A 13,044-nucleotide genomic window follows, 5' to 3' on the forward strand; every position below is an offset into this window, starting at 1 on the left:
ACTCCAAATGGCAGGAATTCAGAACAGCTCTCCTGCTCAAGGAATGTTACCAGCCATCACAGACATCGGAGAGGGGAAGGACAAAGCTAATAGAGCTAATAGAGCCACTCTCTGGGAGCACATGTTCTTCTCAGAACCCTGTATGCAGCTTTGAGACCCGTTCTTATGTACAATTTCATTAGGCTGGAAAGAACCCACTCAGAATGCCCTGTTGGCATCTTTCCACCCACACCGAACAATATAATACTTCCTTCTCCTAGTCTTCTCCTCTGCTTCTGCTATATGAGTATTATTTGGTTTTTCTAAATGTCAGGCCTCAGGAGACATCCTGAGGGATGCTATCCCCATTCCCAATGTGTAACCCCCATCCCTTGATGAAGGAAAGGCCAATCATGATTTATTCTCTAAAGCACATGGCCCCTCAGAGGAGGCAGAACAAAACGGTGAAAAGAAGAAGGGGGAACAATCTTTGAGCAGATAGTTAACAGCATCAAATTCACTTGGATATTCTTTATTAAAATCTTTAAATATGAATATATTTTAAAGTCTCTGTTAACAACAGACACCATGAATTTCATAATCCACTTGTTCTCAAACCTAACTACAAATAGATAGCAGTCAACTAGAAGCTTTAGAAAATGCCGATATTTGGGACCTTCCTTCAGAGAGTCTGGTTTAATTAGTCTGGGGCACAGCCTGGGCACTGGGATTTTTAAAAGCTGTGCAGGTGATTCTAAAAAGAGGAAAATTTGAGAACCATCACTATAGTCCATCTTTGATTTACACATTCCATGTAGAAAAGTGAACTAGAAATGTCGTCGCAATTAAAAGCTAATGTCAATAACTCCAGACTATCAGTAACTGGTGCTTTTTTGTCTCCTGTAACTGGTATGGTCTACCATTTTCACAAACAAGTTTAAAACTCAAGTTTAATGTTCAGAATAATCATCTGAACTCTCCCTCCCCACACCCCTGACCCTAACAACCACTACTAATTCATTGAAAACCTACATCCCTCTCTAAATAACCCCCTCATTCTGACCTTCAGATTGTCCAAGAAAACCCCTGCAGCTTACTTTGTCCAAAGGGCCAGTCCTGATTCTAGACATCCCATGGAGACAGGAATGTGGAATTTGTTCACTCCTCCAGCAAGTTCTCCACCTTTTCCTGCCATTCCTTCTGTTACTGCTGCCTGACACCCCTTATTTAAGGTAGGTGTTCATGTGCCATCTGCTGCTACATGGATGCCTTTGCTGGAAGACACAGCAATAGCTTTCAGCTATTATATAAATAATAACATTACTTACCACCAGGCACTCCCTATGTCTATTTATTCACTCTTCTAAATCTCTGACTGTAAGAAAACATGAAAGGTTTTTGTTGTTGTTGTTGTTTGTTCATTTTTATTTTTGTTTTGATAGCTGATTAGATGGAACTTGAGCCAGTAAAGCTTCCTTTAAAAATTGCTACTGACTTCTTTGCCTGCCTGGGATGCAAGTATCCCTTGTCAATTATCCAAACATCAGGTGAGTAGGCATCTAACCCCCTGGAAGGTTAAATGTCACTTGTGCCCTAAAAAAAGTTTACTGCTCATCACGGTGATCTTTGTTCTGTAGAGGTCCATTAAAGTGTTATACGGTGGTCCATAAAGAGTTAGAAAAAATTATAGGGAGGGAGGCGAAGATTCCTTCTGAGAAGAGAGATAAGATTTATTCTATCTTGAAGTTCAGCGTGTACTGCCTGAACTACACCAGCTGGAAAAGACATGGAGGGCCCTCTCAGTATAACTCAGGGAGGGCAGAGAGTCTGGTCAGTCACCTGGGCTGAGTAGTAGGCCTGGATGTCCCTGTGAGAAGAGCTAGTCCAGCTCAGCATGAGGCTCAGGCAAGCTTGAACTGCGACTCCCCAGGCATAATGGCTCAAAGAAATGCTTAACTCAGAAGCCTCAGAGGGGGCCCCACCTGGTCGCTTCCAGACCCTGAATGCAACAGTAAGAAGGGTAACTGCAGTCCCCAGTGCAGCCTGCTGGAGAAACCTCTAGATCAGCAGCCTCTAGCCACACGAGGCTTTTGAGCTCTTGAAATATGGCTGGTGTAAATAGAGATATGTGCCATAAGTGTAAAATGCACACTAGATCTTGAAGTTTTCATATAGAAAGATTGTGAAATATCTTTTTATATTGGCTACATGTTGAAATGACAATATTTTGCATGTAATAGATTAAAATACATTACAGAAATTAATTTCCTCTTAATGTGGCTACTAAAACATATTAAATGAGATATTTGGCCCAAATTTGCGGCCTGTATTTCTATTGGACATTGCTGGTTTATATGATCCTGTTCTCACTGCTGGAGCCATTTGGAAGCAGATATTATCAGTTAGGATGCTTTTGTGCTCCAGTAACTAAAACCTCAAGTCAAAGTGGTATAAATGATAAAGAAATAAATTATCTCATAGAGAAAATAGTCAGAGCCTGGGAAGAGCCAGTTGTTATCATACTGGCTCAATGGCATCACTAAGTAAGACCTGGTGCTTTTCGCTTTCTACTCCAGTCTCATCTGGCTCAACTCAAGGTCAATAAATATCTATGGAAGTTTCAAAAGTCACATCCAGACATATTCAATGTCCAGGGGAAATAAAAGGGGAGTTGCTTTTTCTTATCTCTCTAATTAGGAATGGAGAAATCTTTCCAGAGGTATCCCTTCCTACTCTTATGTCAGATGGGCTAGAATTGGGTCACATAGTCCAGGCTGAGCCACTCACTGGCTACATAATTGGATACAGAATGGCTTGGAGTAATCTGGAGTGAGACATCTGTTAGGGAGAGAAAAACCACCACAATGGTAGGAAGGATGGCGGTTTTGGACCAAATAACCCCTGATGTTCTTGGACAATTCAGGTAGAGGACACAAGTCTTGCCAGAGCCACGGCACATGCCACGATTGCAACTGAGCTGATTTAGTTTGGAACACAAAGGAGAAGTTATATTTTTATCCCCAGGCTGCCAAAGCTTAATAAATAAATAAATACATAAATAGACAAAGCAAATAAAATCTCATAGTTTAATGTGGACAATGGAGAGAACACGGCATCCTAATCAAGCGACTAGGCTTTAATAATACCTTGCTGTGGAACCCGTGAAGCTCAACTAACCGGTCTGGGCTTCAGCTGGTTAACCTTTTAAGCGAATGTCCAAAGATGTTGAGTCAAGATAGCAAAGTAATCACATGAATACTTCTCTCTGCTCTAATACAAACACATAGGAATGATGATATCAGTGGAATATAAAACATTAAAAGTACATGTCGAACTCAGAAACAAAAGAGAAAAACTTTTTTTTTTTTAAATTAAAAATTACAAATGTTTGGAAAGTTGAAGTCACGGGGTATGTGGGAAGCAGATTCTCTCAAAGTTCTTTTGGAAATGGAGGCCAGGTGAACTCTGCAATGTGACGGACCAGGTTTCCCCGAGCTTAGCAGGGAACCGGGACAGGGCCTCAGGCAGGGAACTCGGACTTAATTACTGCTTGACCAGTTGTGGCTAGACATGTTCCACTTGCCTGGAGAAGCACAGACTGGAACTGAAGCCTCTGCCATCAGAGCCACTGTACTACATACAGTGCCTAACCTTTTTGGTCTAAGGACCTGTGGCTGCTCAGTTCCTGGGTAGCCCTAGGATTCATGTCACTTTCAAGGTCAGCCCCAGGGATCTGTTTTTTAACTAGATCTGGAGTCTCCAGATATTTTCATTTGTATAATACTGAACCGCCCCTGCCTTTGAGCATACATCTCCTTGTTTTTCTGATTGTTTATTCACTATTATACACACTATTATATTAGTTCATTATAAAACATGCACAAAAGAAGTTTTAAAAGAACAGAAAAAATGTTATAAACCATACTTTCATGTCTCCTGCTTATTACGATGGCCCTATTCTATTATGAGCTGATATCAGCTGGTATGACTTGAGGTTTTCATTAATAACATAGGGTAAACATTCATAATTCATATAGCCTTTTTGATAGTGTTTAGTACTTTCAGCAGACTTGTTTGCAGACCTGATTAGATTAACATTGATTTTACTTTGCAATCTGGTTAAATAAAGGAGTAAGAAAAATGTTAGTTCTGCCATTTTCTGTTCTTTGCATGAGCTTATGCTATGAATACTCTAATTTGTAATTTTTGGCAGCAATCTTTTTAAGCCAATTGTCTAAATTGTCAGTTGGCAAATATAAACTGTCTCATGTTGCAATACACTGAAAGCCGGTGAAGAAATGATGGTATGAGGGCCAACCACTTCACGGTGTAGAATTCCCATTTTTCCCTCAGGATAACTCCAGCTCCGTTTGTAACCTGTGACCATCTTACGTATGGACCAGCGTCATTAGACATATTGACTCTCTAATGTGGGAGGATGAATATAGCTTTAGAAGTTCTACCTACCCTTCTTTAGAGACCAATGTGTTGCTTTTTTCATTTGCTGACTCAAGTAAATCATTGTTGAAGATTCTGGCAAGAGTATGAACAATCATTTAAAGAGTATTTATACTACCTTTAGCAATGGCCTTTCCATCTCTAACATACACGATTTCCAGATGCCGCTTCGGGCATCTCACCCAGTAGCTAACAGAGGCTTAGGATAATTCAATTTTATCTCAGCAGAGGGCGTCCCTTCCTTCTAGGAATGTGACAAGCCCTTAACAACGGGAGGCTATTTTAAGACCTGGGCCTTGTGGAAGAAGGTCATGGGAGCAGTCTCTATGTCTATGAGGGTTGAATGAAGTTCATTCATTGTCCAATCTAATATGCTCATTTCCTGGGGGAGCTGAAGTGCAGAGAAGTGCTCAGAATTCCATGGTTAGCTGATGACTAAACCAGCACCTGAATTCAGGCCTCCTACCCTCAGCCCAGGGCCACTCTAACATTCATCACAGCCTTTGATGTGCACTTGTTAAGCAATAGTAAGGCTAGGCCATTTCCATTTAATGCAATTACTGATATATTTGAGTTTTAATATATCATCTTATTTCATGATTTCAATATATCCTACCTCTTCTATGATTTTTTTTCTTCTGTTTTCTGACTTCTTTTGGATTAAGATTTGTTTATCATTATTTCCCCCCTTTACTTTTTTTAAAGATTTACACTAATTATCTTTTGTTTTAGTGGTTAGCTTAAACACGGTTTTTTTCCCCCTATTTATTATTTTATATTTACCCTTGCATTATTAACCTATCCAAATCTAATATAAATACTGGTCTCTATTATTGGGCTATACAATTCAGAAACATAAGAATACCTTAACCTCATTTACCCACATCTCAACTCATTTGCTATTGTCAAAATTTTAAATTCTATGCAATTTTTAAATTCCACAAGATACTTTTATTGTTTTTTTAGCTCTTCATTTCTTCCTGCATCTCAGACTTTCCATCTGGACCATTTTACTGCATCTTGAAATATATCTTTTAGAATTTTCCAAACTCTCTCATTTAAAAAAAAATCTTTATTCATATCTATTATTGATATATACTAAATAAGATATAGTCTATCTACTATATATGTTTACTGGGAATAGAATTCTAAGCAGGAAATTGTTTTCTTTCAGCTTATTAATAATACCATATTTTGTCCCCTGACGTCCATTATTGATTTTTAGAAGTCAGCTGTCAATTTAACTTTATGTCTTTGAAGGTAATATGTATTTTTCTCTTGGCTGCTTTTAGTATATGATATATATACAGTTCCGTTTCTTTGGGTCCTTATGGTTTTACTATGATGTGTCTAAGAATGCTATGTAGATGTACTGTATAGAATCTATGGATTGATATCTTTCATTAGTTCTGAATATTCTTATCTATTGCATCTTAAAATATCACCTTTGGCTCTCAGACAAGAGTCTCTCTCTCTCTCTCTTCTTCTGACATAGCAAGGTGGTTTTATAATTTGTGGCTAGTAATTCCAACAGACATTATCTCCAATGCTTAGAGGCCTATTTGGGTTGTCTGTTGTTTATGCTGATACTTGCTCAATATGGTTCGTTTCACTGTATGACTGGCAAATGTTAACAATGTGTTTGACATTATATTTTAAATAATATTTGTAATAAAAATTTCAGGCTTGGCATCTTCTTCCAAACAAGATTTTCATTTGCCTCTTCCAGACACCTGAAGTGCTACCGGTCTGGAAGCATCTCAAACCAAGTTCAAGGCTTGAGGTTCCCTGGACCACCCAAATGACACAAAGCCAGAAAGAAATACTTTGCAGGGATTGATTTACTTGTGCTTCACCTTACCTGAAGCTGTAATTCATTGAGATCCCAATTTCAAGTAGAGATGGTTTTTTTTTAGAATTCCCACTTCTCTTAGGTTGCAGGTCTTGCTTTTACTCCTCAGCCCTAGGAATTTGTCAAAAATACAGCCAGTTTTGCAGCTGCTTCTTTTGGGTCGGCATATTTCTTTAAGGCAAAATCAGATATGAATGTCAATCTTATTCTCTGGGCTCTCCAGGTCTGGATTTTGGCTTTTAAACTCCTCGCTGTCCTGTCAACATTTTGATACTTTTAAGAAGATGGTTTTTTAATATTTCCCCCAGTTATTTAGGTTTCCTTAGTGGGAGGGTTGGTCCAAATTTCCTAGTCATTGATCACTGCAAATAGAAGTTACGAGTTATCTATTCATCAAAGGAAAGAAAATTGTCCATAACTTCTATTTATTCTTCATGTTTATCTATTGTTAGTCCCTATAAAGCACTTTACCTATGCCAAGGATGTAATATATTCCACAGGACCAAAAATTATTACATGGCAGTCATCATCCTTTAAAGAACCCAGTCTAGTATATGGAATAGTTCATAAGACAATTTTAAGTCATGACTACTTCTGGCTTTTGGAATTCAGTATAGTAAACTTATATCCTATCGACTCATAAAAAATAATAGAAGATCCAGCAATCCATATATAATATACACACATAACACCACCTCCTACTAAGAGCACTTGTTCTTCCCACTAAATGAAATCCTCTTCTCCTTCTTTTGCCTCTTTCAGATGTTTTCTCCATCCTCACTTTCTTAAAGAGGCTTTCCCTAAACATCCTATTTGAAATTGCAAACCCCTCCTCATTCCCACACTTTTTAATCTCCTCTCATTCTTTTCTTTTCTCTATCATCTTCCACCATCATATATACTGTATATTATGTATCCTGACTCTATATATCACTGCCTCTCCAATCTTGATAAATCTTTATAACCTCTCAATTCTTTGGTTTCTCTGGATATAAAACAGGATTAAGAAAAATATCCCACCATTCTTCATGTAGTTGTTTCACAGATGAGTGTGGTACTAGATCAGAAAGTGATTCTAAAGAACTATTTTAAAAGACAAATGAAAATTCTAGAATTGAAAGTTACGATATCTAAAAAAAACTTACTGGCTGGGTTTAACAGTAAAATAGAGAGAACAGGAAAAAAAATTAGTGAACTTAAAAAGAGTAGTGCAATATAAATGATCCAATATGAAGAACAGAGAGAAGAGAGATTGAAAAAAATGAGCAGATGTGCAGAAACCTGTGGATAATATCAAAAGGTCTGATATATGTGCAATTGGAGTCACTGAAGGGAAAGAGAGAAAAATTGGGTAGTAAAGAATATTTTTAAAAATAGATGAAAAAATTTCCAAGTTTGGAGAAAGAGATAAATTTACAGATTTAGGTCAGAGAGCAAACCCAACACAGAATAGGTTCACACACACACACACACACACACACGCACACGCACACATATACACATGTGTATCAGGGTCAAAATGCTAAAAATCAAAGTTAAGGAGGAAAATCTTGAAAGAATCCAAAGGATTTTGTTACAGACTCATTCCACACCAAATAAAATACTGCAGCCAAGCATAGTGAACCTGAAGTATTGGGGGAAAGTTTTCAGTGGAGAAGTTGCTTCTTTTCACTACATTATACATCCTGTGTGTGAGGAGCTCACTGACAAGTGTCAGGTAAAATGGAGCTGAGTTGCTGGACAGGGGGTTAGCAGCCCTTCATTTCTGTTTTGGTTGGGTAAGGTCTTCTGTAAGAGACAGGATGCTGTGAGCTCTCTGGAAGACAGAAAGATTTTGATACGAATAACTCTATAATCAAGGAAACAGAGATGTGAGATCCTCATGGTAAACTTGAAAATAGCCTGACAAGAAAGTGTAGTGCTTCTTGGAGCCAAGGGACTTTTTGAAGGGGAATTAGAGGAAATAAATTTGGGGTAAATGGGGAAGATCCAGAAGATTTTGATTATTTGGTAGCATTTGTTTTTTCAGCATGACTTTCTTTCTTTCTCTCATAATTTAGTCTAACCTTAGGATGGGTAGGCTGCATGAGCAAGTGCTTCGAAAATTAAGAAAGCAGATTCTTGCCCTTCCCTTTTACAAAGAAATCACAGCATTCTGGATGTAGAAAAATATGTTTTCTGGGCCAGAGTTATGGCCCTATTTTGAGAAATATGGCCTCTTTAGTTCATAGAAGATGATTTTAATGATTGAAAATGAATAAATAAAACCACCACATGAAAACTCAAAGTTTGCTACTTGTTATAATTATATTTTCAATACTAGACTGAAAATAAGGTCATGATGTTTTTGTTTGTGATGTAAGCCTCTTTTCCTCTTTTTGTTCCTCCTTCTCTGCCCACCCATCCTCCGTCCCTTACCATCTTTACGCTTTAGGATCAATATCCCCAAGTGAAGGGAAGAGTAGGCACAGTCGAAGAAATAGTTGAAGGCTGGTTGCCTGACGTGGAAGCCAGGTCCCAGCGTCAGGTCCCAGGGCTGCGCACTGGCGGGGAAAGGTACAAACGCAGCATCTCGGCAAGTCTTCCAGGGCGTCTGCAACTCTTCCTGTAACCAAAGGCCTTTTCCTGTGTTTGAACTCTGCCACCAATGGCTGTCTTACCAAAGGTAAACAACAGCAGTCTAAGCAAACTGCTCTTTTTCCAAAAGAAAGCTTTTAAGTTTTCTTTTTGAGGCGGGAGGGGGTTGTTTAAGGACTGGGTGGAGGAGGAGAGGGAGGAGGTGAGAACAGAGGAAACACAAATGACCCTGAGCCCTGCCCTGTGTTTTTTCTTTCTATTCTTTCTTTTATTTTCACCTCCTTCATTATTTTTGGCTGGTTCCTTTGTGCGGACTGCTTTCTATTCACTGGCAGCTACTTTGAACATCAGTCACATCAGGTCATCTGCCAAGCTGTGCGCCTCAGGTCACATCGCTCTGAGGCCTCTGGTTAGTCAGCTTCAAAGTGCCTCACAAATGGTGACCTGCCTCCTCTGGGGTGACTATTAAAAGAAGGGGAAGCCTGGACAGCTCGTGACACCTCTGGAATTAAATCTGGAAGCTCCTATCTCATTTTACAGAAGAACATAGAACCAAAGAAGAGCTGCGAAACCCGCTGCCAGGCCTTGTGGCCAGTAAGTGGAAAGACGGGGATCCAGGTTTGCTCATGTCTAATCCCAAATGGTTCTTCCTGGTCTTTGCATTTTTTTTTATTTATTTATTTATTTATTTATTTATTTATTTATTTATTTTTAATTTTTTTCCCCCTCCCCTTTCAGCCATCCGCCCTGGTAACTGGTCCTTGCATTTAAAATTGTTTCTCAAGGAGTCTTAGCTGCCTCCAAGGTGCCTCAGACATGATAACATTTGAGAAGGGATGGGGGAATGGAGCGGGGAGGAAAATGCCCAGTGGATGGTACTTTACCTTCTTCCTCCAAAGAAGGCTCGAAGGGGAAGCTGATCCATCACCAAGACTGTGCACTGACAGGGCTGTTATAGGAGGTCTCAGTTTCTCTCCCTGTGGCCCTTTGCTTAAGTGTCCTCATGACATGGCAGCTAATTTCCCTCAAAGCAAGCCATCTGAGAGAACGTGAACACAGAGGAAACCTCAGTGCCTTTTGTCACCTGATCTCCTAAGTCACTCCCCATTGCTTCTTACCTTATTCTATTTTTGAAACAAATTAAATCTTAGTGATTAGATCTCAAGGCTCCATCTCTCAAAGAGAGGGATATCAAAGAATTTAAAATATGTAGACATATTTTAAAACCATCAAATTTAGGTTCCCTTTGCATATAAAATCTTTTTTTTTTCTTGTAGAATCTTAAATTACATTTCATCCAGTAATATTTCACTATATATTTTTAAAGCAAAGCCTCCATGCCATTATTATATCCAACTCAAATTAATAATAATTCCTTAATATCTTTTAAAAACAGTCTGGTTTTGATTCTAAAATTTTTAAATCAAGAGATTCCACATAAGAATCCAGATTTCTGTCTTATTTTTTAAAAAATAAGATGATCTAGTCACAATGGGCCCATGTTCTCACATGATCAGAAACCACTTTAAATGGGGCATGGACTCTGATTTGTCATGCTTCTCAGCACACCTTGTATTATACATGGGATACTGATTTGTGTTCCTGCTTGATCTAGGTGCAATAAGATTGAAGGGTATGGCAATGAGGTTGAGAAAGGGAAAAGCCTGACCCCCGGTGTGAGTTAGATCTAAAAAGATTGGAAAATGAGACAGATTGCTAGTTTGCTTGGAGCAGCAGCAACCTTGGGTCTCACATACATAGGGCTATAGAGATAACAAGGATAAATGGGCATTAATCAGTATGGTTTTAGAAGATCTGGTGTACAATCCTATGACAGAACGTGGCTTTGAGGGTGTAGCGCCGTGAACAGAACCAGCCATGAGTCAGACAGCATGGATCAAGGCTCATGGCTATTTTCTTAGGACTTTGAAAGTCTTAGATCTGGTACAACCCAAGAAAACTGCTGAGAGTCATGAAAAATAATGATATAGAACTGTTAGTCAACTTTATCAAGGAGGCGGAATTTTAATCGTATTTAATTCGATGTATAAAAATAAAGAGTTATTTCTTGCCCTTTTTTTGTGCCACAGCCATTTATGATCTTAAGATGCTTGGAGAGAGCCTGTAAGTAGAAGAAAAGGCCGCTCTGGAGGAAGACTGTGAAAACATGAGCTTTACAGATTTACAAGAGTGAATACTGGAGGAGAATGCTTGCTCACCTCTAGCCTGGTAATAAACCCACAGTTGTTTTTTTAATATAACTACTGCCATTCTCCAACTTAAAAATGTCCTGCAGAAACTACATTTTCCTTGGTGATTAAGTCCACAGGCTAGTCCTTAAGACTCATAATATGCTATAACTATATCTAATACTACCATGCCACCACGTATGATGGACTTGACTTAGCAAATTTCTGCCTGGGTTCCAACATGGTATGCAACATTTTCTTCAACACTAGTAATTCAAACACAGTTCTACTCCATCCCTCAAATTCACTACTCCTGGGCCAGCTTTGAGGATGTCACTAGTTTGTCAGTGATAGTACTGGGTATATGATAGAGGAAAATGAACTCTGTGGGGTGAAAGTTAAGAAATTTAGGCGTGGGGATATACCTTAGGGCAGTGACAGCAAGTCAAGCAGACTAAGAGGTTTGGTGGGGCAAAGGCAGTCAGGTGATCAGCTTTGGCGGCTCTGGAAATTGGGGCTGAGGGTAGGGCATGGTAGGAGATCTCTCCATTCAAAAGTATGAACTTTCATAAGCCAGCCGTTTGTGTGCCAGGCACTGCCTGTATTCATTCTCCAACAGACACTTGTCATACAACATATCAGAATAGCATTCAAACCATATTATCCCATGACTTCTCTAGGCAGTCACATCTACACCTGTATCTCCTGATAGCCCTTACTGGCACAATCAGATTTAGACTAGACTTTTCCACTCTTCATCTGATTCTACTCTTGCCCCTCCACAATCCATTTTTTTGCATAATGATCAAAATAGCCTTTTTTGAAATGTGAATCTGATCATGTTTCTCTCCTGTGTAAAATCTTTAGTGTTTCCCATTCATCTTACAGTAAAGTTCAGAATCTGAACTTGGACCGACCAGGCTGCCCCTTACATAAGCTGCTGCCTCCCCATCATTTCCAGGTGCATGCTTGCTCATTCTTCAGGTTCAAGTTTACATGTCATTTACAAAGATCTTCTCTGACTTTTTGTCAAGATTTGGTACCTGGTTATAAGCTCTCTTAACTCCCAGATTTCCTCTTCGGAGCACTGACCATAATAGTAATTGCTTACACATTCAGGTATGAATTATTTAATGTGTCATACCTCTACCAGGCCATGAAATCCAGAAGCACATTAACCACACCTAGCATAGGCCGTTCTGGTCCATGAGACATGTTCACTAAATGGTTGCAGAATGAGCCTTTGTGCCATACATTTTTTGCCTTTTATATTTGAGAGACCATTCACTGAACTTTTACTATGTGACAAGCAGTGTTTGTTTAGAGGGCAGGGCAAGTTAGGTTCATGATAAAAAATTAGGGCTCTAAGCCAGAATTCCCTGGGTTCGAAATCTTACTAATTGTGTGATATTGGGGAAGTACTATAACTTCAGCATGCCTCAGTTTTCTCATCTATAAAAAAGAGGAGGAGGTAAAGGACAATAATAGCACCTACTTCATAGGGCTGTTACGATGATTAACTAATTTATGACCTGTAGAGTGTTTAGAATGGTGCCTGTCACATAGTAAGTATGTGAAAGCTGTTAGCTATCCTTCTTTGTATTCTGTTCTCCTAATACTGTGAAAAATAAGTGTTAGATTATTATCTGCACCTGTCAAATGAGGAAAATAGATGCATAAAACAGACTTTCTTCAATAACTTGTTTAAATGAATCCTTCATACTAACTTTTCATGCTGAAAAGAAGCTAAAAAGAAAGAAAAAAATGAATGGCCTCATATTTTGAGAGTTGGGACTTGGAGAATATTGGGGTTTGGCAAGATGAAGAGGATAAATCACAGAAACAAAGGAAGTGTCAAAGCAGTTTCAGGCCCTAGAATTGACCATCTCTTCTGCACATTAATATAATGAAACTTTGCCCGTCTGTGCGAAGAGATTTTCCACAGATTCTGGAAGGGACATGGGGAGCTGATGGAATGTGACTCAGAGC

At 39.0% G+C, this 13,044-nt stretch overlaps 1 protein-coding gene across 19 annotated transcripts in view; it reads left to right on the forward strand.

Annotated features, from left to right (window-relative positions):
* Nucleotides 1-13,044, forward strand: part of ZNF366 (zinc finger protein 366) — a 264,426-nt gene that overhangs the window by 185,286 nt on the left and 66,096 nt on the right. For 15 of the 19 annotated variants that reach the window (XM_036225246.1, XM_036225243.1, XM_036225257.1 and 12 more), the window contains 4 exons: nucleotides 1,049-1,526; nucleotides 8,724-8,954; nucleotides 9,202-9,460; nucleotides 10,957-11,095. The gene's annotated coding sequence lies outside the window, so the exon portion shown is untranslated. The remainder of the gene's footprint in view (nucleotides 1-1,048; nucleotides 1,527-8,723; nucleotides 8,955-9,201; nucleotides 9,461-10,956; nucleotides 11,096-13,044) is intronic. The other 4 variants (XM_016122098.2, XM_016122100.2, XM_016122106.2 and 1 more) reach the window with 2 other exon arrangements.

Source organism: Rousettus aegyptiacus, unplaced genomic scaffold, assembly GCF_014176215.1.
Source record: "Rousettus aegyptiacus isolate mRouAeg1 unplaced genomic scaffold, mRouAeg1.p scaffold_m13_p_8, whole genome shotgun sequence".
NCBI classification, from domain to species: domain Eukaryota; kingdom Metazoa; phylum Chordata; class Mammalia; order Chiroptera; family Pteropodidae; genus Rousettus; species Rousettus aegyptiacus.